The 22,208-nt window shown below is 39.0% G+C and overlaps 1 long non-coding RNA gene across 1 annotated transcript; it reads right to left on the reverse strand.

The window, feature by feature from the left end:
• Nucleotides 1-9,269: 9,269 nt before the first annotated feature.
• Nucleotides 9,270-10,752, reverse strand: LOC117282879. The gene is made up of 2 exons (XR_004513791.1): nt 9,486-10,752; nt 9,270-9,378 (listed from the first exon to the last, which is right to left on the reverse strand). It is a non-coding gene; the product is annotated as an uncharacterized LOC117282879 (long non-coding RNA).
• Between the last annotated feature and the right edge of the window lie 11,456 nt (nt 10,753-22,208).

Raw genomic sequence — 22,208 nt, forward strand, 5'->3', positions numbered from 1 at the left:
ATTCTGGAAGATGCAAGGTGGGAGCACAGATTGATGCTGGAACAGAATATGGCAAGCACATGAAGAGATAAAGCCAAAGAGAAGAAATATCTTATAGATCTAAGCACATATGTACAAGGGGGGGTCAGTAAATAGGACACAAAATGAAGTAAAACAGCTGTAATAGGTGTAATACATTTTCTATATATATCACTAGATAACAGCACTGTCAAGCTTCATGACAGTCTACTCGTAAGTAGCTGACACCCATGGGCAAGTTCAGTGGCTGATTTCAGTAGTCAACATGGCGACAGTGTTTGAGGAGTGTAATACTAGAAACCAGCGTTCTTTTATGCGTTTTTGTGGCTAAAAGAACTCAATGTAAAGGATATTTATAAAGAAATATTTGCTTTCTACCACGGAAAATGTTTGTGCGTAAAGCGGTTCACAACTGTGTAGAGAAATTCTCTACGTTAAAAAGACGCAGATGATGCCCGACCTGTTGCGGAAGTGACTGAGACAACACTCAAAAAATTTCTATGCTGCGGATTTCGAGATACTGGTAAAGAGATGGGACAAGTTTATCAGTGTTGGTGGAGGATATTTCGTGAATTAAACTTTCTCCCCCTTCTGGTTGGAATGTCACATGTTTTAAGTTTTATGTCCATTCGTCACCTATTTACTGACTATCCTGCCTATGTTTAATCTTAATTTTAATTTGAAGTTATGGTATTCTAATCGTTGGCAAAGTTTCAGAAACCATATAACTGACAATTTTTACAATCTAATGTAAAAATTGACCAATGATAACAAAGATGTCTAAGTGTAAAATAAAACTGCCATCAACTTAAAGACGGCAAATTAGGCCGAAACATATAGATGAATAAAAAATAAGTATATAATTTGTATAGGTTAAATGCCACCTCTTGTCAAGTGATCTCTCACATATAGGTAATATAAAACATGGCATGACGTTTCGAGGTGATATTTCAAGAAAAATTCACTTTCGTTCACCGTGTCCCCTGTATGCGTAAGGCATACTGACTGCAAGGCTTCGTGTCTAGCACGTAAATTTCTTTACTTGAAGCACAGAATTTTAATCATAGAAAGAAGATATCATTATTTTTCTAGGCTCATATTACGAAGAGATGACTGAGTTAATTATCAAGAAAGCATGAATATTAAAATAATACAATGTTGAATAGTAAATACTTACGTAAAGGCCCGGAAGTAGGATTCAACAAATGCGTAACAAGAACAATACTGAGTTATACAGCAGTAAGAATGTCAGGAATATGAAATAAGAAGAAAAGGCAACAACCTGATGTTCAAGAGATTAGATAATGAATAATGAGGAGAGGAGATGAACAAAAGAACATGCCTTGAGGCTGTCACTAGACAGAATAGTTATGAACGGTAAGAGACAAGTCTCCTACAGGTAGATGTAGCGCTGGTAGACCGTATAAAAGATAGAGTGACGCACATTCTGGGAACAACTGTCTAGTAACCTAAATTAAACAGGAGGAGGAGAAGAAGAAGAAGAAGAAGAAGACGATTAGGAAAGAAGGATTTAAAATTGATTCAATTGATGACTATAGATTGTTGGATGAATTGTGCTTTCAGCATATAAAATTAATAGCTGGGCACAAATATCAAACACAGTAATTTTAATATTTGGAGTGTCATCAAATTAAATTGGTTTCCGATGATACCAAACTGCGTCCTATTACTAAAAACGAATGAGGACCTGCATATCATGCCCTCTTCGCTAAATACTAGTAAGAGGAGGAAATTAAGGAAGATGACACGTAGCAAGAACGGGACAAAGAGGGATGCATACAGGATATTTTGGTGGAGAGCCAGAAGGAAAGAGACCACTGGAAGACCAAAACCTAAATGGGTGGATATTGGATCTTAGATAGGATAGGTGTACGGACTGGACTGATCTGGTTCAAGATAGGGGCCAGTTGAGGGCTCTTGTGAACATGGCAATGAACCTTCGGTTTCTATAAATTGCTGGGAAGTTCTTGAGTAGCTGCACACTTGGCTGCTTTTCAAGAAGGGCTCAGCTCTATGAAGTTAGTTACGACAGTGCAAGATTTCACGTTAGGAAATAGTGATTATGAACACCAATGTTTTCTGACTTGCGACGGGAAGATGGAAGTAATATGTTCCTTCGAAAGCTTGGCGAAAATGTACCAGAGTATATGGCGTCATATCGCAGAAGAGAGCAATCACAATGAATAATATTTCCGGAAATCTGTCCAGATGTTGGACCAAATCTCTCAGAATACAGATTGTTGAAATTCTATAACACAATGCTCTGATGTTTGTGTAACGTGAACTGAGACTAGAAAACATTAAAATTCTTAACTCAGTATTTAACATTTGGCCACTGAAGTGATTCTCAAGATATGGCAAATGAAACTTAAAATCACCCCTGTAACAGGCCGTGGAGGCCCATAAGGTTGTGAGAGGTCGAAGCTCCCATATCTTCTATACGATCGGCTCACAGATGGCGGTTAAGTTGTCAGCCTTGCGCACTGGCCGCCCTTTACCCCCAGGAAGATTTCTGTTAGTGGCTGAGTCGACCCCAGGGCCATAGTGCGGCTGGAAGGATTAGGTCAATTGAAAAATCCAATGGCCTCATCAGGAAGCGAACTCGTTACCTTCCTGTTTGTAGCATAGTGCCTCCACCACCTATGCTACCACTTGACCTCCCATTACATGGCATCACTTTTAAGCCTTTGTCTATTAATTTAGCAGAGTTCTAATGTACCAGTCGTCCGAATACATTTGCCATCCTCAAGGTGCATTTTAATATTGTCGTGTCGTATATATCTGGGTCACACACGTGACATTTTCATCAGCTTTTCCTACTGAATTTATCTGTGTCTTCCTCATCATCCTCAAGTAAGCTGTCCGATGCATCCATTGCATTCTTCTTGATTTCATTACACAATAAATTTTCTGAATACTAGCCTCTAAACTTTTAAGCTCCTAATCACGTAATTTTCTCCAGCTTCTTTTGAATTTTTCTTGTTCTTTTCTTCCTATTTTTAATATTGCCCTTGGCCACAGTGTCATTTTTGAAGACAAAGTATCACGTCCATACAAAAATAAAGGCAAAACTATATTTTTTATATGTTAATCTTGACGTTTCAAGATAGGAAAGAGTATGCATTAGCTACAGAGCTCTAGACTTGTATTCTGGAGGTGTTCAGTTAGAATCTCAGTTAAGACATATACTTGACTCAGGTGCTTCGTGGTTTTCGTCGGTCTTCCAGGAAAATGCCAGGTTACTACATCAGTAAGGACACTACTGCTTCCTTCCAAAATCTTTCTGATTCATCAATCATATACCAGCAATTCATTCGACGTTATATAGCCTAATTACTCAATATGTCGTTAATTAACCCACAAAAGATATCGTGAGATAAAACACTCTGTACTGAATGGTAGCAAGTATCTCTCTATGATCTTAAGTATTACGTGAATGTAATTTGGAAATTTTAATGCCTTTCGGTATTTTAACGTTGCCACAAGTCTGAAGGGTTCATAAGCAAAATTTGAACCCTTATTTTGTTGTGCATTCTTACGAAATCACATAAGCTTACTTGGTTTTCTCCTAGGTTATTTCCAGGCAAACTTCTTTACTAGCTTCTTACAGAGCAGTCGGATTTTCATCTGACATACTTATAAACTTGTGCTTACAAAGTTTCTTCCTTTCAGCAACAAATAGATACACTACCATTATTTATGATTTAACTCTTAGAAATAATTCAGATTAATTCTGAGCAAATATTTTAGTTTTCAAATCGTTTCCTGTTGAATAAGGTTAGACTAAAAGTGTAGCAGGATTTCTTTTTTAGTGTATTGAATATTCGGCTTTTATTACGTATAAAACAATTATGAGTAGATTTTTTAGTTAGTTTATTCAGGGCTTTGTTAAGAAGTCAGAGAATTAAGTAAACGTTCTGTAACATTCACCAAATGATTCACATTACAATATTTCAATAAAATTATGCCCAAATTATTTATAATTATTTATAAATTCTTCTGGAGCAGATATTTTTGTCTAAAATATCTTTACGTTATAACTCGAGTAGGCAACCTTATTAGAAGCAAAGTTCTTTGTTTTCAAATAGATCTCCATTACGAAAATTGTGGGATTCACCGTGTGATGAAAATATAATCTAGTAATTATCTAATGACGTAATTATTTACGTCATTATCCGATTATGACGCAACCTCGTAAACACTTTAGATAGAATGTGTCTGAAGTTATTTATCTGATCTAATCTGAAGTGTACTTATTATATTTAACTACATTTCTTTCTTAAGCAAGCGATATTGCAAGTTAACATTTTATTCATATGAATAATTTAGACATAATTATGAATAATATATTTTCAATTGTCTATTTTCAAATTGACAGCATTAAGATGCCTCAAATATTTAGACAAGTAAATGCCAAATAGAGATATGTGTGTCTAATTTTTATATATATGATAATTATTTAAATTTGCTAATAAACAGCAGAAGTATCTGGTTATCTTCCGAGATATGGGTCCTCTCCTAAATATTAGAACAAATGAAAACTGAATCTTCAGAGATTATCGCACAAATTAATAAACCAAACTTTCATCTTGTCATTGAATAAAGACTGGGAATAACATTTAAAAGTATTACAATAGTACACTCATATTGTTTCAATATTCATTAATATTCATACGTGACGTCACATCTCACACTCCCATAATCACTGCCGTAAGAACCATAAGTCTCACATAGTAATTACATATATATTTACGATTACTCAGTAATTTCAAACGCAATTTCTCCGATGCAATGAATAATTTTGAGCCAAAGAAGTTCAGTCCGCCCTTTCAAAAGTTGTTTCTTAAAGATACATTTTAATATTGCCACGTGTTTATGGTTTCGTGACCAATAATAATGGGTTCTGGATTGAATGATTGGATTTACTGACGCTTTGTTTTACAATCATTCTTGATCACCATAAAGTACTACAGTGACTGCCTAAGACTCATTCCATTTTGACTGGGCTAAGACTGCCTTCTCTTCTGGTCTTCCTTCTACGGCGAGTAACTTCTCCTGTATGACCGCTTGCGCTTGAGTCGAGTCTTATGTTACGACCAACGATCTGTAGGCCAGTCTGTCTTAGAATAAAGCACACATCTTAGGCTTACGACCAGATTCTTTTTACTGTCAGATAGTTGCTGGTTTGTTCATGTGGGGCGCTCTCTCTGACGAGAGGGCTAGTCTGTTGTTTACAACTGCTGCTGGCCCTCGCCAGGGCAGTCATTCTCGGGTCCGAATCCCGTGGGACTCGCGGCCATATTTTACTGTCTCAGATTGGAGATTTCCCTTTTTTTCGCCTCCTACGACTCACAGGGCTACAGTGGAGGTATTCGATCTCGCCTCCACACGGGATTAATCCTGAAGTGTTCTTATCTGAACGGCCCCTTATATAGCCTAGGAAGTCTCTGTTGCTTGCGCGTAACAACTTTCTTGTTTTCAAAGTCTACAACTTCTATTTTCGTACTCAAAGACACATTTCTTTAACACATAACGACGGTTTGTGTTTCAGAATCGTATGTACGCGGAAAGGTGTTTGTCAATTCGTGTCCTAGGAAGGGCTTGTATTTCACAATATTATAATTCCATCTACGCCTAGTTCTTCCAAGTTACTTCTTCTCCTCAGATTTTCTGGTCAAAACTTTAACTAAACTTCTCATGCGTGTTACATTTACCCAACAATCTGACTCTTCCTTCAAGTTCATAACCACAGCAATGCACTGGATTCATCTGTGTCTGCCTGTAACCAATCCACTTTTACCATTTCGTGATTATCTCCTTGTTGCTTAATAACAGAAAGCTACAAAGTTAAACTGTGTTTCATTACATATCACAGCGTGAACACGTATGGAGAAGTAGAAGTATAGCTCCATATACTTTTAATCTTATAGAGGTGAGCGGTCAGCTTACAATACGTTCTCCTTACAGCCACTAGAACAGCCGTAATTGTAGTGGGGAGGAGGCTGGCTGGGCCCCAGGGCCTGTTCTCACATGTGGAGATGAGAGAAAGCCTGTGCCGTACCGGAAATTTAGCTCATATATCTCGCTCGTCCTACCCCTAACCTAGTCACTGTACTGACTGAGCTATCACAGTTTCAGACATCAAGTGTGCTCAATTCTGTTGTCAAAATAAAACTGTTATACAAATGCTATATTTTTGGGGATTTAATGTTCTCATAACAGCAGTTATTAAGACTTTTATCTTCAGGGACATAACGCCGTGTAGTCCGTTGAAATCAACCGATATTTCGTAGATATATTTAGCTTCTAGCTTCAGGTTTTGCTTGCTACTTGTTTCACGATAATTTCTTGCTTAGCTTATTCTTGGAGCCTTAAAATGGAGGCGACGTGTTTCTCTGAGACGTTGGTTGACTTTAAATGGACGTGAATCCCAGAAGATAACTTTCCAGTATAATTTTTCCATCGCAATAATGAATCAGAAATTGCTTTGTTTTCCATTCCGTCATTTTGCCCAAGTAAATGTAAACTGGTTCCGATTGGTGTGAACTATACACAACTTGTATGTGAAAGTAAAAGAAATAAGAAAATAAAGTTGTCACTGTGTTTAATTAATTAAACACTATGCCATGAAGGACTACGGGGGAGTGGATGACTGGATCCATATTGTCTTGACCTCGGCACTAGTTGGAGGTGAGTGGTCAGCTTCACCCACCGGCCGCTTTACCCCCGGGGAATTAGTCTTCGATACCCATTGGATAGGAAGTTAGGTGAACCCCAGAGTCCCTCTGCATTATTTGGAGAAGAGAAAATTATTGAACCTACAGAGACTCGAACTCTGACTCCTCTGTCGTCTAAGGACAACGATGATAAGGAAGGTGAGTGTATATAAAAAGACAAAGATACCCCTCTAACAGACCGTGGAGGTCCACAGATTTGTGAGACGTCAAGGCTCCCATATTTTCTAGACAATCGGCTCACGGATGGCGTCTTCCATACCGGCCGCACCTTTAGCCCAGGAAGGTTCCTGGTACTCATTTCTGTTACAGGCTGAGCCGATCCCAGGGTCACAGTGCGGCTGGAAGGATCAGGTTAATTGAAAAATCCAATGACTTCATCGGGAATCGAAACTACGATCTTCTGGCTTGTAGCATAGTGATAAGTTTTGGCAGGTATACCTGAAGTAAAGAGTAAGAACTAGATATTGATGGAAGGATAATACTAAAATGGATGTCAGAGAAGATCGGGTGAGATATGGAATGGATTGTTCGAGACAAGGACCAGGGGCGAACTTTTGTGAACAAGGAGAACAACTTTCGAGTTCTATAAAATTTTTGGAATTTCTTTAGTAGCTGAGCGACTGTTGCATTATCAAGAGGGGCTTAAGCCTAAATGCAAAGAATTCAAGAGTTAGAATCAGTGTTAACTATTGAATGATGATAAAAAATATAAATGATTTCGAAAGAAGGGGTGTTGAACTAATGGGTGTAATATCCTGGCATTACCCTGGAAGAACTAAGGAATACGAAAAATTCTCAGATGTCTCGACAGAGATTCGAACCAAACACCTCCCGAATATATATCTACAGGTTACCGCTACACCAACAAAGTAGATAATAAACCTTAGTACACTGCAGGAAGCGCCACTGGGCATCTCGTCTAGACATACTTTTTCAAATCTTGCTTTATTTTAAGTCACGTGCTTGTGACTTATATACTTAAGTAACATGGTCCTCAATTGGCATGACATTTTCTTTAGTATTTATGAAGAATAATTACATAGTAGCCGATCACAGGTTCCGCGCTTCTAAGGCATGAACCGTCTTCGCTCGGTAGAACGCTGGGGTGGTGGGTTCGAAACCTACTCAAGGCACTGATATTTGTATGAGTTTATTTTGTGCTTGTGTTGCTCTGTGTATAGGCAGCGGCCTTGCGTCGGGCTGATCCCCCGTCCAAGGAGTCCTACAGTCTGTGTATAGGATTAAGTAACTGAGAAAGTTGCCAAGGTTCAAAGGGCTGCAGAGCCATAGAGAAAAAGAAACAATAAACCACTCTAATCCGATTACAGTTAATCCGGATGACGGATAATCCGGATCGAAATATGAGAAATGAAAAATTCTGTTCACATTCTAGTATATACTTTAAAAGAAACGTTGCATTTAGAAGCAAAAGGGGTTAGAGCAAAAGGACTTCCAGACAGTGTTGAGGGCTGCTGGAGAGACTGAAACCGCGAAAGAGAATATACAAGATTGGCTTTAACTGGATGAAGACCCTGGATTTCAGTTCCTGAAAGAGGGAGAAATTGCTGCGGTGATATCTTTTATTTATTTTCATATCTAATACCTATATTATTAAATTTTGCATTTATTTTTTACCTAAGTTTCCTTGTCTTTTAGAGTTATCTTGTGCTTCATTATTCCTAATTCTCGGTTAATTCGGATGACCCTGCCCTGAAAATTTCATCGTGTTTCCTGGTAGAAATTTACTGGTTTCCCTGGCGAATTTACAGCGACTTTCTTCAGAATCGAATAATTGCTTCTTTCTCCTTGCCGGATGATAGTATAGTTTATCCTTTGATTCTGAAGAAGACGGCAGTAAATTCCTCCAAATCTTCAATAAAATTGTACCAGACTACACGGGATCTTGTGCCAGAAGACAATACACTTTATAGTTACTGCAGTGAGGAAATCTAATTTAGGCCTTCGGTCAACATAATTAGGTTTATGTTTCTGATTATTAGCATAAAATTTTTTTTCTACAAATATACTTATTGCGATATCATTTGATGAACTTCAGCATAAAAATATATTTTAACCTTGAATTAATATGAATATTTTTCTGTTTCAAATTAAATAACGTTGTTGGATGAGTGGACAGATTTGGACAATGAAGAGATTCTAACGAGAAAAGGACCAGATGGGTAGGACATGTAGTATACGAGAGAAGAAAAGGGCATAATAAATATGATTAGAAAATGTGATGGAAAGAGAAGAAGAGATGGGCGTAAATGGAAGGAAAATATTAAAGGAATATCTTAAAGAAAGAAAATTGGAGGATATGAATGGGATTATTCTGATTGAGAATATGGATCAGTGATGGGCTTTTGTGAATAGGGTAATGAATATTTCGTTTCCATAAAATTCTGTGATTTTTTGACTCTGTTAGCAACTGTCGGCTTGTCAACAAAGATTCGCCATGGATTCAGTTAGATAGTTAGTGTTCATGATGTCGAATACATTACTATATATATAATTTTTGGAGACAAGACACAGTATAATTTGGTAGAAAGTCTCCTTCCGAGACACTGGCTTTATCCCCTACAGGACTACACGATGTCAGTTCCTAGAAGAAACATTTATAATGCCCTCAGTGAAAACTCAAATCCCACAACTGTTCTGTATGTTTCCAATGAGATGAATTGTGAATTCATTCAAACAGAATTCCATTACCTTTCACCTAATGATCTATCTTGGTGTCCTGACAGCTTTTGCGGTGTCTTATCTCGTCTCAACAACTCTCAGAACGTGGGAACATCATCTTCTGCAAACTACATATAGAATGAGATGTTGTTGGAATGGGTTGGTAAGCTTGTTTGGTGAGTAGTAAACAGTTGGTCCAGAGCGGGAAGACTGCCTCTGCTTGCATCGTCTCTGCAGCCATAAGCTGGAGCTGCAGAGATGCTTGTTGCAGCATCACGGTTTGGTGCACCCCCTCTACCTTCTGTTTAGGGGGTAGACACCGGTCAAACGGCCACTCACCCTCTTTCAGGCTTGTCTGTTTTCGGCTTTTGCAAGATGTAGTGGACAGTGGTACACAGAGGCAGTTTCTCAGGAGCAGCAACTCTGATGTGAGTAATCTACAAGAAAACAAGAATGAGAAGGTGAACTTGTCTTTCTATTGTGTGACACTTCTTCATAATTTACGTGACAAAGAAGCTGCAGGCCCTTTTAGAAGGCGGTTGGAATTTTCCCAAGTTTTCATTGTATTTCAAAATATATTGCACGCATTTCATTTGAAAATATCTTAGTCATTAAGCATCCTATTGCACATCGCTTATTTTGAGCTTCTTGCTCACAGTCTTACATGGAATCCTGTGTTAAAATCTTAAAATTAACGTTTTTTTCTTCTTTTAAGTTAAGATTTTTAACACGAGTTTGCGTGTGAGGCTGTGAATAAGAAGTGATTACACATTAAGATCTGAAGTTGCATATGCTAACCGTTAGTGAACATAGTATTTACAACACCTACGTTAAGCATAACAATCTTACTAATGCTGTGCAAATTGTAATTATGTATTTCAATAAAGATACTAATTTACGGATTATGTAACAAAGCTCTGAATCACTCATATATAAATACAACCGAATATTAGAATATTTCATGAATAATAAATTAGAACGGATATGGAAGGAAACTTGCATGGCCTGATAAGAGGTGTAAGCTTTCTTCTTAGACCTTAAGACCGAAAGATGCTGGGTTCCTCTGAAACATCGGTAAATTCTATCAGACTTCACGGTGGTACATCCCAGAATAAAACATTTATCATATTTTGAAAGAGTCCATAACATGTTTGGAGCCGGGACATTTCAGTCGGTATAGCAACTGGCTAGGAGCTGGACGGCCGGAATTCGAATCCCTGTAGGGGCAAGTATTTTCTCTTCTCTATGTTGTCTAGACCGGTTCTGGGGCCCACCCAGCCTCCTATTCAATAGGAATTGTGGGCTCTTTCCCCGGGTTAGAGCGGCCTGGGCGTGAAGCTGACTGCTTATCTTCATCCAATGACGAGGTCAAGAAAATATAGATCTTTACATCCACTCCCCCATACGCCTTCATGACTTAGTGCTTAATTAGTTGAGCATGGGGACAACAACATATTTCCTAATACTGTTTCAGTAACCAAGTTGTATAGCCGAGGAATATTACCACAAATTTAATTACTCTAATTAGTGGCTTGGTGGGGATTCGAAGTTGGTATATCTGTATCTGAACACGTAAGTGTTAAAAGAACATTTTATTACAAGGCATAACAAGTATTTAAAACAAAATATTTAACTCTAAACACGGATTAAATTTATTCGAGAAAGTGTAATTTTAATAAGTATAGGTTTTGGATAAAACCCACTGTTGCAGTATTGATATGTTTGCGTCCTGCGTTATAATAGACTGTTATAGTCCACCTGACACGGAGCGTTGCTGCGATATGCCCCGCAAGAGACATACGCTGCGGATATTACGAGGGGCCAAGTCATGTACATATAACCTGCCATTAATATGACCATTCTCAGCGCAGTGCCTCAGAGCATTCGTCACTCCTCAATACGGACCTTGTAACAGCAAAACAGCTCCTCTGTTCCGAGTCCCACTCACAACGTAGGGTGCATATACTACACTAAATCCTGAAATATTTCAGGACATTTCCTCCCAAAGCTCTGATGAAAAGAGAAGATTCTTCAAAATAACTTATAATCGCGTCTTATATTACGTCATAAATGCAGCATTCAGACATAATTTACATAACTCAATACGCGAAAGGTATGTAGAACTAACTAACTGTAGTAAATAGGTACTCATTAAACAAGTGTAAATAATTGCGTAAATAATGAACTAATTAAAGAAGTAAATTCACCCTGGTAAGCCTAAATACACAGGTTAATACTCTAATAAATATCTCATTAAAATAATTATGGATATGTGTAAATGAATAAATAAATAAAATAGAAAAACGTAAAAAAAATAAAACATCCCTATAACAGGCCGTGGAGGATCATAGGCTTGTGAGACATCGAGTCTCCCACATTTTCTAGACAATTTGCTCGCAGACGGCGGTGAGGTTGTCAGCCTTACACCCTGGCCACCCTTTACCCCCAGGAAGATTCCTGGTACTCATTTATGTTAGCAGCTGAGTCGATTAGGTTAATTGAAAAATTCGATGATCTTATTGGCAATCGAACCCGTAACCTTCCACCAACTATGCTGAGGCGTATTAAGAATTGGAGCTATAGCTGTCGTAGACCATTTTGTGCTATCATCCTAGTATTCTTTTGGAGGGATAAAGAAAATTATATAGAATCCAAGTCCGGATATTTTAGGCCCAGGCTGAGACTAGAACCCTGTACTTCTCACATACAGATCAGAAATATTATTGCAAAGGAATTCAAAAATGTTAAACCTGATATATATTTATATACTAACTATATTTATGTAGGAAAGCAAGAACCCTTGACATGATACATATAATTATATGAATAGGGGTATTATTTTTCTAATTTTCTTCAGATAACCTAGGCCAAATTTCTACTTTTTACTCGCCTTCTCACATGCAAAATTTTACTGAAATCTTAAAATTCACATTCTAGAATTTTAAAACTATTTTTCACATCACTGGTGCACTATTTGTTTCCATCGATATAGCCTTCAACGCGTGCTTCGATGTTGAAACGTGAAAGATAATTTTAAAATTAAAAAAGACATGAATTTTAAGATTTTTGACACAATTTTGCATGTGAGACGGCAAAATAAGAAGTCAAAATAAGGTTGTGCAACATCTAGACCCATGTTTTGACATGATTTTAACTCACTTCATGTATTTTCACTCTGTGGGACTCGGGTATTACCGACCTTTCGACGGTAATACTGCTTTCGTCTTCATCATAATTAATTAGGATAGTTCAACAGTTTTATGTTGTAGGGCAGTCGGTATAGCGACTGGCTACTGGCTGGAAGACAGAGGGGTTGGAGTTCGAGTCCCAGTAAGGGCAAGATTCTTCTTTTCTGGACGTCGTTGGTACCCGTTCTTGGGCCCACCCAGTCTCCTATCCATCACACAGGGGGGCCTTTTCCCCGAGGATAAAGCTGACCTCTCGCTTCCATCTAGTAGCCAGGTCAATGGTACGTGGATTTATACCTCCACTCCTCCATACGCCTTATTGACGCAGTGCTTAATTAGTTAAGTTACTTTTATTCTATTACTTTCCATTCATGTTAATGACGAATGGGATGTTCATAAGACCGTTAACAAACACATTGGCTCAAGTGGTAACAGTCTCACTTAAACTCTGGAATATCCCATTTCGAATCTCGGGAGGCACACTGAGTAGCCTGGTGTTTTCCATAGTTCTCCTCAGTTCCACCTGTAAAAATTCCGATATATAAATTACAAGATGCCACAAGAAATTCTATCTACATGCCTGTATATCTATTTATGGCTCTACAGCCCTTTGTTGGGCCTTGGCCGCTTTTCAGTTTCTTACTCTTATACACAATCAGTAGGACTCCTTGGACGGGGGACCAGCCAGTCTCAAGGCCGCTACTTGCACACAGAGCAGCACAAACACAGAATAATCGCACACATACATCCTTGCCCTGAGTGGAATTCGAACTCACGACCCCAGTGTTGGAGCGGGCGAAGACTGTTCATGTCTTAGACCGCACGGCCACTGTGATCGGCATATATGCTAGTCGCTATCATAAAATTATTCGATGTTACAGCTTATAATTTGACTTACTGACCGCGTCTTTTTATACACTACAAACTAAAAACATAGGAGTCGTAAATGAAAATAAATCCCTATCTAGATAATTAAGATAGAACTTATTCAGTGCAATAAGAGACTTAGAGCACAAACTGTACTTTCATCCAGGCGGATACCCTTTAATTTGAAGTCGTCCTAATCAGAATTCAACTCCTTAGCTGAGAAGAGATCTTCGGACCGCAGCGCAAAGAGGAATTTGCATCTGAAATCAAAGAAAATTAGAAATGTAAGTAACACATACACGCTCAAGGAACAAGAGTTAAAATTAATTCATGTTCAAAAACACACCGAGTCCCACAATTTGACATGAAGTGGAACGAAGTAAATTTGCTTAAGTCGGGACAACGACTATCGTGACTTGCAGTTTGAGCGGAATTCCTCAGCCCCTCTAGGCAAATGCCTGGCTAATACTTTAAATTCTGATTTGACAATTTCCTTGCCCGCATTTTTGCAGTCACTGTTGACTACCTTCCTATCACTGCACGCTATATAATATCAATTCTTTAAAGCATCGTTAAGTATATGGACGTAAAGAAAGTTAGTATAGACCTATGGCTCTAGACGCCATAATCAACTTCAAGCCTATTTTTCTGCGTAAACAAAATAAAGTTATGTGGGATTTGTGGTTTTCACAACGGCGACTGTGAATAATAACATCTTCTGGGATGTGGAGCCGTGTATACCTTGTGTGAACCGACGTTCCAGAGAAAACTCTCGCCTCCATCTTCAGGGTAGAAAAATCCGCAAGCAAGGAAGCGGATTGCTGAAGATGGAGGAGGTACGTTCCGCCGAAACATCGGTTCACACAAGGTCTACAAGGCGTCACATCACAGAAGATCGTGTTCTTCAAAATAAAGTTAAATAAGGGGATCTCCACATTACATGTATAGGTCTGAGAGAGGCCTTCACTTTTTGAATTTCGAAACAGGTAACTGACTTTCATGAAACTTGGTGGGGAGGTTTTGCCAATTGTGGTACCGAAATATCTTGCTTCTAATCCATCACCTGAAATTGTAGGAGCATCGCTTCATTCAGAATCATGAAATGATATATTTCAAGGAATCTAATAAAAATTCTCCAAACTTTGCTAATTTTTAAATTTTACTGAATGTAGGAAAACAGGGTGTGAGCCTTAAGAATACTGTCACGTGTTAGGGTTCCATGACTAATAATAGCGGTTTCTGGATTCGAAGACTAGGTTTATTAACAACTTCGTTTATAATCTCTCTTGATCACAATCAATTATGGAGCTATCGCTACTCTACCCACTTCACAAATGCCTAGGACACGCTCCATTCTCGCCCTTGTACTCCATTGTACTTCGTTGTACTACTACAGCTTCAAAATTCGACTCTCTTATAATTCCTCTGCACGGACCCCACGTAAAACACATTTTCTGTTATGAAGAATGTGTGGTTATTGGTCCATTACCTAGGAATGGATATCCTTTTGTTGAGAGCGCTACCTCAGGAATACTTTTACCGAGCCGTTCCCAAGCAATGGTCATATGCGTCACAATATTTCCTTTAGCTCTTCATTTGATGGTGATATTTATTGAACCACTGGAGCTTGGCAGCTAAAGATAGGTATATAAACACATCATAAATACCGCATTACTAGTACTTCGAATATAAGATGCACGTTTTATACAATTATCCCAGTTGAAAATTTTGTTTACGTCTTAAATTCGAGGAATGTGCACCTTCATAATTTTTTCCTTAATCCCATATTCAAAAACTGGATGCAGCTTAAATTCGAGTGAATCTTATGTTCGAAGTAATACAGTATATCAACGCATTATGTAGGAATTGTTTTCAGGTTAATAATTAAAAACATGGCGACGATGCGAATCTTTGAGTTCAAATCTGGCAGTTATAACTTAAAGAAAATTTATATGTAAGCAATAAATACTTCACAGAAATTATATAAACCAAAAGTAATGGTAGTTAACAGATCTGAAGAACTAGATATCTTTGCAGTAGAGCAATGTACCTATGCATTGTGGGTTCTGGTGAGAATATTTTGTTAGGAGTTACGTTACAGGACAGGCAAGCTCACGCAAAACGGTTTTACCCTGTAAGCTTCCTAACGACATGACGCGAAGGGGGGGGGGCTTATAGGGCAGGGATGTCCATACCCCACAACATATCACACCTCAAAGAGGCCCACAGGAATGTTTCAAGCCAATTTTAAAATATTTCATGTGTGTATGTGTTATCAGGAGCCGGTCACGGTAGCCGAGCGGTCTAAGGCATGTACTGTTTTCGCTCGCTTGGAAACCGGGATCGTGGGTTCGAATTCCACTCAGGGCATGGATGTTTAGTTTGTGTGTGTGCGTTTTTCTGTGTCTGTGTACAGGTAGAGGCCTTGCGACGAGCTGATCACCCGCCCAAGGCGTCCTACCGAATGTGTAAGATCTAGAAAAACCGAAGTGAACGGAGAAGTTTATGGAGGTAGGCCTAGGCCCAATGGGGCTGTAGTGCCAGGGGGGGGGAACAAAAAAAAACGTGTTATGAGGAATAAGAAATATTAGACCTTTCTGCGGTGTGTGCCCTGTAGTTTGCCGGATCATTAGTAATATGTCTCAGGAATGCTTCCGAAATTATGGTAAGGATATAGCAGACTTCACGAAGTCATATAGAAAATTTGCATATGAATGAATGGGACTCTTTTTAAGAAGGTCTTCAGTTCAAATCTCGGACAGATGATCTTGGCCTAATTGAGATACTGTGCTTGTATTTGTCTGGAACGCTTAAGGATAGACATGAAAGTTCTCAGTCAGAATATTCTGTATATTGAGTTTTGGACTGGGCAACTGTTCAGTGCGATTCAAGGGTATTACCGCTAAGCCAACCCGCTCAGAATCTGGCTGTGTACTCATGTAAATACGTGTACATACAAACATAAGGTAAAGTAAAAGGCCGAGTTATAGCTCAAGCGGTTAGTCGCTGGCTTCCTGGTTCGATCCCGGGTCTCATCAAGTGGGAGTTGTCGTGGACAAAGTGGTGCTGGGGTAGGTTTTCTCCGAGTACTTCTATTTTCCCTGCCAATCTTCATTCCACCAATTGCTCCACAATCACCCTCACCTATCATCTGGGGCTGGTACAATAGGCCAGAAGTGGCCGCAGTACAAGGGACTTAGTCCCACCCCACTAGCAATAAAAAAAAAGGTGAAGTAAAACTATCTCTGTAACAGGATGAAGAAACCCATAGGTTTCCACATTCTCTAGAAAATCTGCTCACAGATGGCGGCGAAGTCAGCCTTACACGCCAGCCGCCCTTTACCCCCAGGAAGATTTCTGGTATTCATTTCTCTTAGAGGCAGAGTCGACCCCAAGACCATAGTGCGACTGGAAGGATTGGGTCAATTAAAAAATTCAGTGATCTCAATAAAGAAAGAACTCACAACCGTATAGTTGTTAGAAGCAACGTTTCGGAGGAATATTCTGCTTCAATTTTTAATGAAGATTTTTGTCAAAATCGGGCGGGAAGATGTTTGGTGAGTTATTCCTCTTAAACATTTTGAGATCCATTTACAAGCCTTGAAAACCCTGAGACCTTCATCATCTGTTAAGACATCGCACGGGGGTGTTTGTGCACGCTGGCAAATGACTGCGTCAGACCACGTGACCTTGTTTAGCACCCGGCTATGGATTTCCCAGGAACCTCAGGCGGGTAATCCGGCCCGAACGCACTCAAGACTTGGTGTCACACCGCAACGCCATGGTGACCGGGTTCTGCAACACTTGCTAGTTCAGCTGTTACTGACTGCCATAAGCAATATCTGGACCAGGGCAGGCCAGCGGGTGTGTTATTGCGTTCACTGGACGTATACATATACAAGAGTTAATATCTGCCACATCTTGTGGAAAGCACCACATGCTAAATGCTGTACGTTAATTAGTGCTTTGCTCCTGTCCTTATTAGGCCACATCTTCTCAGTCAATCTCCTTCTGAATGCTAGAGTGGCTTATGGTGCATGAGTAAATTCTTTTCTCTCATATAAAACCCGTTTTAGTTCAAATTCGGTCTTGTATTTCTTAAATTTCCAATCACAATGGCCGCTCGGTCTAAGGCATGAACGATCTTCGCTCGCTCGAACGCTGGAATCGTGGGTTCGAATTCCACTTGAGGTACGGATGTGTGTGTGTGCGTTTATTCTGTATTTGTGTTGTGTGTGTGTGTAGGTAGCGCTCTTGCGGCGGACAGATCCAACATCAAAAGAGTCCTACCGTATGTGTAGAAAATATTACAAAATTGATGACGGAGTCAGGGCCCAGAAAAGGGCTGTAGAAACATTGATGAATGATTGAATGAATTCCTGATACTAAACATAATTAAATATTTTCTTTTGTCATTTCTAAAAAAATCGTCTCTCTTTTATCTTCGTCCATTTTATTTTTTTATATTGTCGCTTTAAGTGCCTGCTTCTATGGCTAATTTATAGATGTATCAAACTCCGTCTACATTATAATCTACAATTTTAATTAATATAATTATCTACTACATAAGTAAATCTAATTATTTTTACTATCTTTTATTTTTACAGTGGGGTCAGACTTGGGCTCTTGATACGAAAACCATAAAAAAATAAAAATATTAAAGTCACTCCTGTGTTCAATTAATTAAGCATCACACCATGAAAACGTATGGGGTATTGAAGGTATTGAGCTCGGAAATAGATGGAGGTGCCTTGTCAAATACATGCCCCGGCCCTATCCCCCCCCCTAGAAAAGTTCCCTCAGCACCCATTGGACAGAAGATGCAAATCACAAATGGCCCTTTGTAAGAGCCCCAGATAAGAGACGAGAAACATACTGCGTTAACTGGCAAGGGAAACTGAGATACCGAAGAAAACCTGCCCTAATATCACTCTGTCCAACACAAACCAATATTAAAACTCACTTGGCATTGAACTTGGGTTACCACGGTGAAAGGACGGTGCCCAAACTCCTGAGCTCGGTCACGGTCCATCGCATCAGCCACATAGGCCTACTTCACTTCCTTGCTATGCGTCCAGTCGAGTGACGGGTCAAAAAGAAAGCCCCAACGTTAATGAGAGAAAGTGTGATAATGTGCTGCTTTATCAGGCAGTGATGAGTATGAATCAGAAATGGAATCATGACAGGGAAAACCGAAAAAATTCTGAGAAAAAGCTTGGTCCAATGCAACTACGTCCACAAGTTATCTCATATGAAATCGCCCAAAATGAACCCAAGTCTTCGCGGTGAGAAGCCAGCACTTAATTGTCTGAAATACGGAAGGGCCATTCAATTATGTTCTTATCATTAACACTATTTGCTAACTCGCTAGAGCAGAGTTCTTCTTGAGAAGCTGACAGTAGTGCAGATATTTAAGGGGTTTCACACTACTGTTCAGCCGATGGTTCACATTCGTGTTCACAGAGTTCTTCACTGGATCTTATCTGAGCAGAAAAAATACAACCATATTAATGTAGGGCACATTTTAATATTATCCTCCAAACTTGCTCCCTTGGGCCTATAATATTCTCTGTTCTACTAATGTGTAAATTTTATTAGCCTGTTACAATTGCTTTAATTTTAACAAAATTTATGTCTTAATTCTATAAATAATGGAACTTCTTTCAGACTCTAAATATTACGCGCACAACAGTTCCTTGCATTAGTGCACCTTGACACATTGCCTATATGCTTCAGCAATAGGACTCTTTGGTGCACGTAATATTTAAAATTATTTCAGGAAACTGCAATTCAGTTGTCCCTGGAACAATACTAGGAACCGAATACTTCAATTGATATAGCAACTAGGTTACGGGCTGGACGTTCGAGGGATCTGGGTTCGATTTCCGGTATGGACAAGAGATTTTCTCTTCTCCACAGCGTTCTGACCGACCCTTGGGTCCACCCAGCCTCCTATCTAATGGGTACAGGAAGGGTTCCATGGGAATAAAGTGGCCGGGGCGTGAAGCTGACCACTCTCCTCCATCTAGCGCCTTGGTTATAAATGGTGAAGCTATACCTCCACTCCCCACATATCTCCAAGATTTTGTCTCTGGAAATATCTTCGTCACAGACTTTCAAGGGAAGATATTTACATGTTTTCACGTATTGATAAGGAGACTTCTGGAAGAAGTGCATTCATTTCTGCGAATCGATTCCATGCACATGGCTCTATGAAGATCGTCTCCAGTCCGTGATGCGAATGGCCAGAAAGGAGGTGCAGAAAGAAATAGAGGAGAAAAAATACGTGAATGTGAAAGTTTTTGAAACAAAAGTTTATTGCGAACGTGGTGCCGTTTTGTTGAAGGGACTCAGTCTGAGTGTAGGTCAAATCTCCCCACTTTTAAAACCAAAACAATGGTCATCACACAGATGAAAAAGTAGTGGCAGGGGTTGAAAGCTGGTGAGATGAGGCAAGAAGTGACGGAGGGAAATAGAGGCAGGGGGAAGGAAAAGAAGCTGTGGTCCAGAAGTTGGAGGGGGCACGGACTAGAGTGAGAGATGGACAAAGGAAGACTCAGACGAAGAGAGAAAGAGAGACAGATATTGAACTGAAATACTAGAGGGAGAGGAAACAATTGTGTTGAGTTGAAACTGCGCATGAGTGGTTGTTGTCATGGCAACGCCCTTTCCAAGATGCGCGCTAGCAAGCGAAGTGTTTTTCATTTTCTTATGTCACGTCCTAGATTTTGCAATACGTCTTTTCCAATTCTTAGTTAACGAACCTTTATAAAGGGATATTCACTGAAAAACAAAATTACGCTTCTTTCCTTTAATATGAATTCATGCTCCGATGCCTAAAAATATTTTTTGTTTCAAATTCGAAACGTAGAAATGGGTATAGTCATGCTTTGTTTATGGTTGGCCTGTGTAATGCTAATTCTTTATAACGCCCTTTGTTCTGGGAGCAATTATTGTATGAAAATGGAAAATTGTTGGAAATTGAAAAGCAAAATTCCGTCGCTGAGAATACTGTAGACTCTGCAATTTATTATATTGATGTTATAAAGAAATTTAATAACAGATCAATTGGCATATTGAATAAAATATATATATATATATATGTTGTCATGGATATCGTAAAATAAAATGAACCCATTTTGAATGCAACACTAAACTGGAGACAATTATTTATAGTATGATAACCTGGTATAAAGAAAGGCTTTACGAAAGAAGTTTAAAGTAAAGTAATAAATAACCGATGCCTTCTTCAGGAAGAAAGCCAATATTTACTCGAAAAACGAGCCACCGCCGGGTTCATCTTCAATACATGAAGACATTTTAAGTGAACTGAACATTTAACTATATTTGCATATTTTATTTAAGGTACAGTTTCGGGCACTATGCTACAAGCCGGAAGGTAGCGGGTTCAAGTCCCGATGAGGTCATTGAATTTTTTCAATTGACCTAATCCCTTCAGCCGCATTATGGCCCTGGGATCGTCTCATCCACTAACAGAAATGAGTACCAGGAATATTCTTGGGGCTAAAGGGCGGCCGGCGCGTAGGGCTGATAAACTTGCCGCCATCTATGAGTCGATTTTCTAGAGAATGTGGGAACCTCAACATCTCACAACCCTATGGTCCTCCACAGCCTGTTACAAGGATACCTATACTTTTACTTTTTTTTTTTACTTTACTTTTACAGGTTCATTAAATTACAGTTAAGGAACAAATTTCCGTAAACATACACGTATATTAACATATATGACTCAGAATAGCGCTGATTCCTTCAGCGGTCTCAATTCCAGCAGAGCATTTCTAGAATGAAATACAGGTAAAACTATACTCCAACCCAATGTTACAGATAAACTGTGTTTCAGTTACCCTCTATCCTATCTAAAGTAAAATGTGTAATTGTAACCACTGTTTTATTGGGTGTGAAACTAGGCCCCTCATTCTAAAGAAAATCTCGGTTTTAAGATGTTTGAGACCGAGAGATGTGTACAGGCTGACCTAGGAGGAAAGGTCAATGTTCTGGGAGGTCACGGGATCAGCCATTTCAAGCAAAATATTATATATGTACATATGTCCTATTCCGAACGGTTTCCTAGGTAGAGTTTTTTCACTGTACAGTTCCAAAATTTTGATAAGAAAGATATATTACGTACTGTTTCTAATTCCGGTATTTGTTGTTCAAGTGACAAAGTTGGTACAGTTTACCTAATATAATACATTTTCGAAAAATCCCGCAGTCAACATCATTGCACGTTGTAACTAGTGTGAGGACATGGTGTGTTTTTCTTCTGTACAGTGTACAATATACTGTATAGTTAAATAACTGTACCTCGGAAGACGTTCAGAACGGGACACATTTACATATATATTTTTTACTTCGAATGACCGATACTATGACCTCCCAGCATATTGACCTTTCCTGCTGAGATACCCTGTGTATACAATGTTAGGACCTAAGAGGCAGGCAGCAAAAGAAGACTCGATAAGACTGCATAATAAGGAAAACCATAATATGTACACCTTACAGAAGATAATTAGGATAATCAGGACAATGTGGACGATGTCGTCGGGACTTAGAGATCCATTCGAGAAATGAAGAAAGCATATCAATTTTTGTTACAAAACCTGAAGGAAAGAAATCAATTGAAAAAACTTGTTGTAGCTGGGACTATTATATTACAGTCGAGCACGTGGAAAGACAG

This window comes from Cryptotermes secundus, unplaced genomic scaffold, assembly GCF_002891405.2.
Source record: "Cryptotermes secundus unplaced genomic scaffold, Csec_1.0 scaffold2326, whole genome shotgun sequence".
NCBI lineage: Eukaryota > Metazoa > Arthropoda > Insecta > Blattodea > Kalotermitidae > Cryptotermes > Cryptotermes secundus.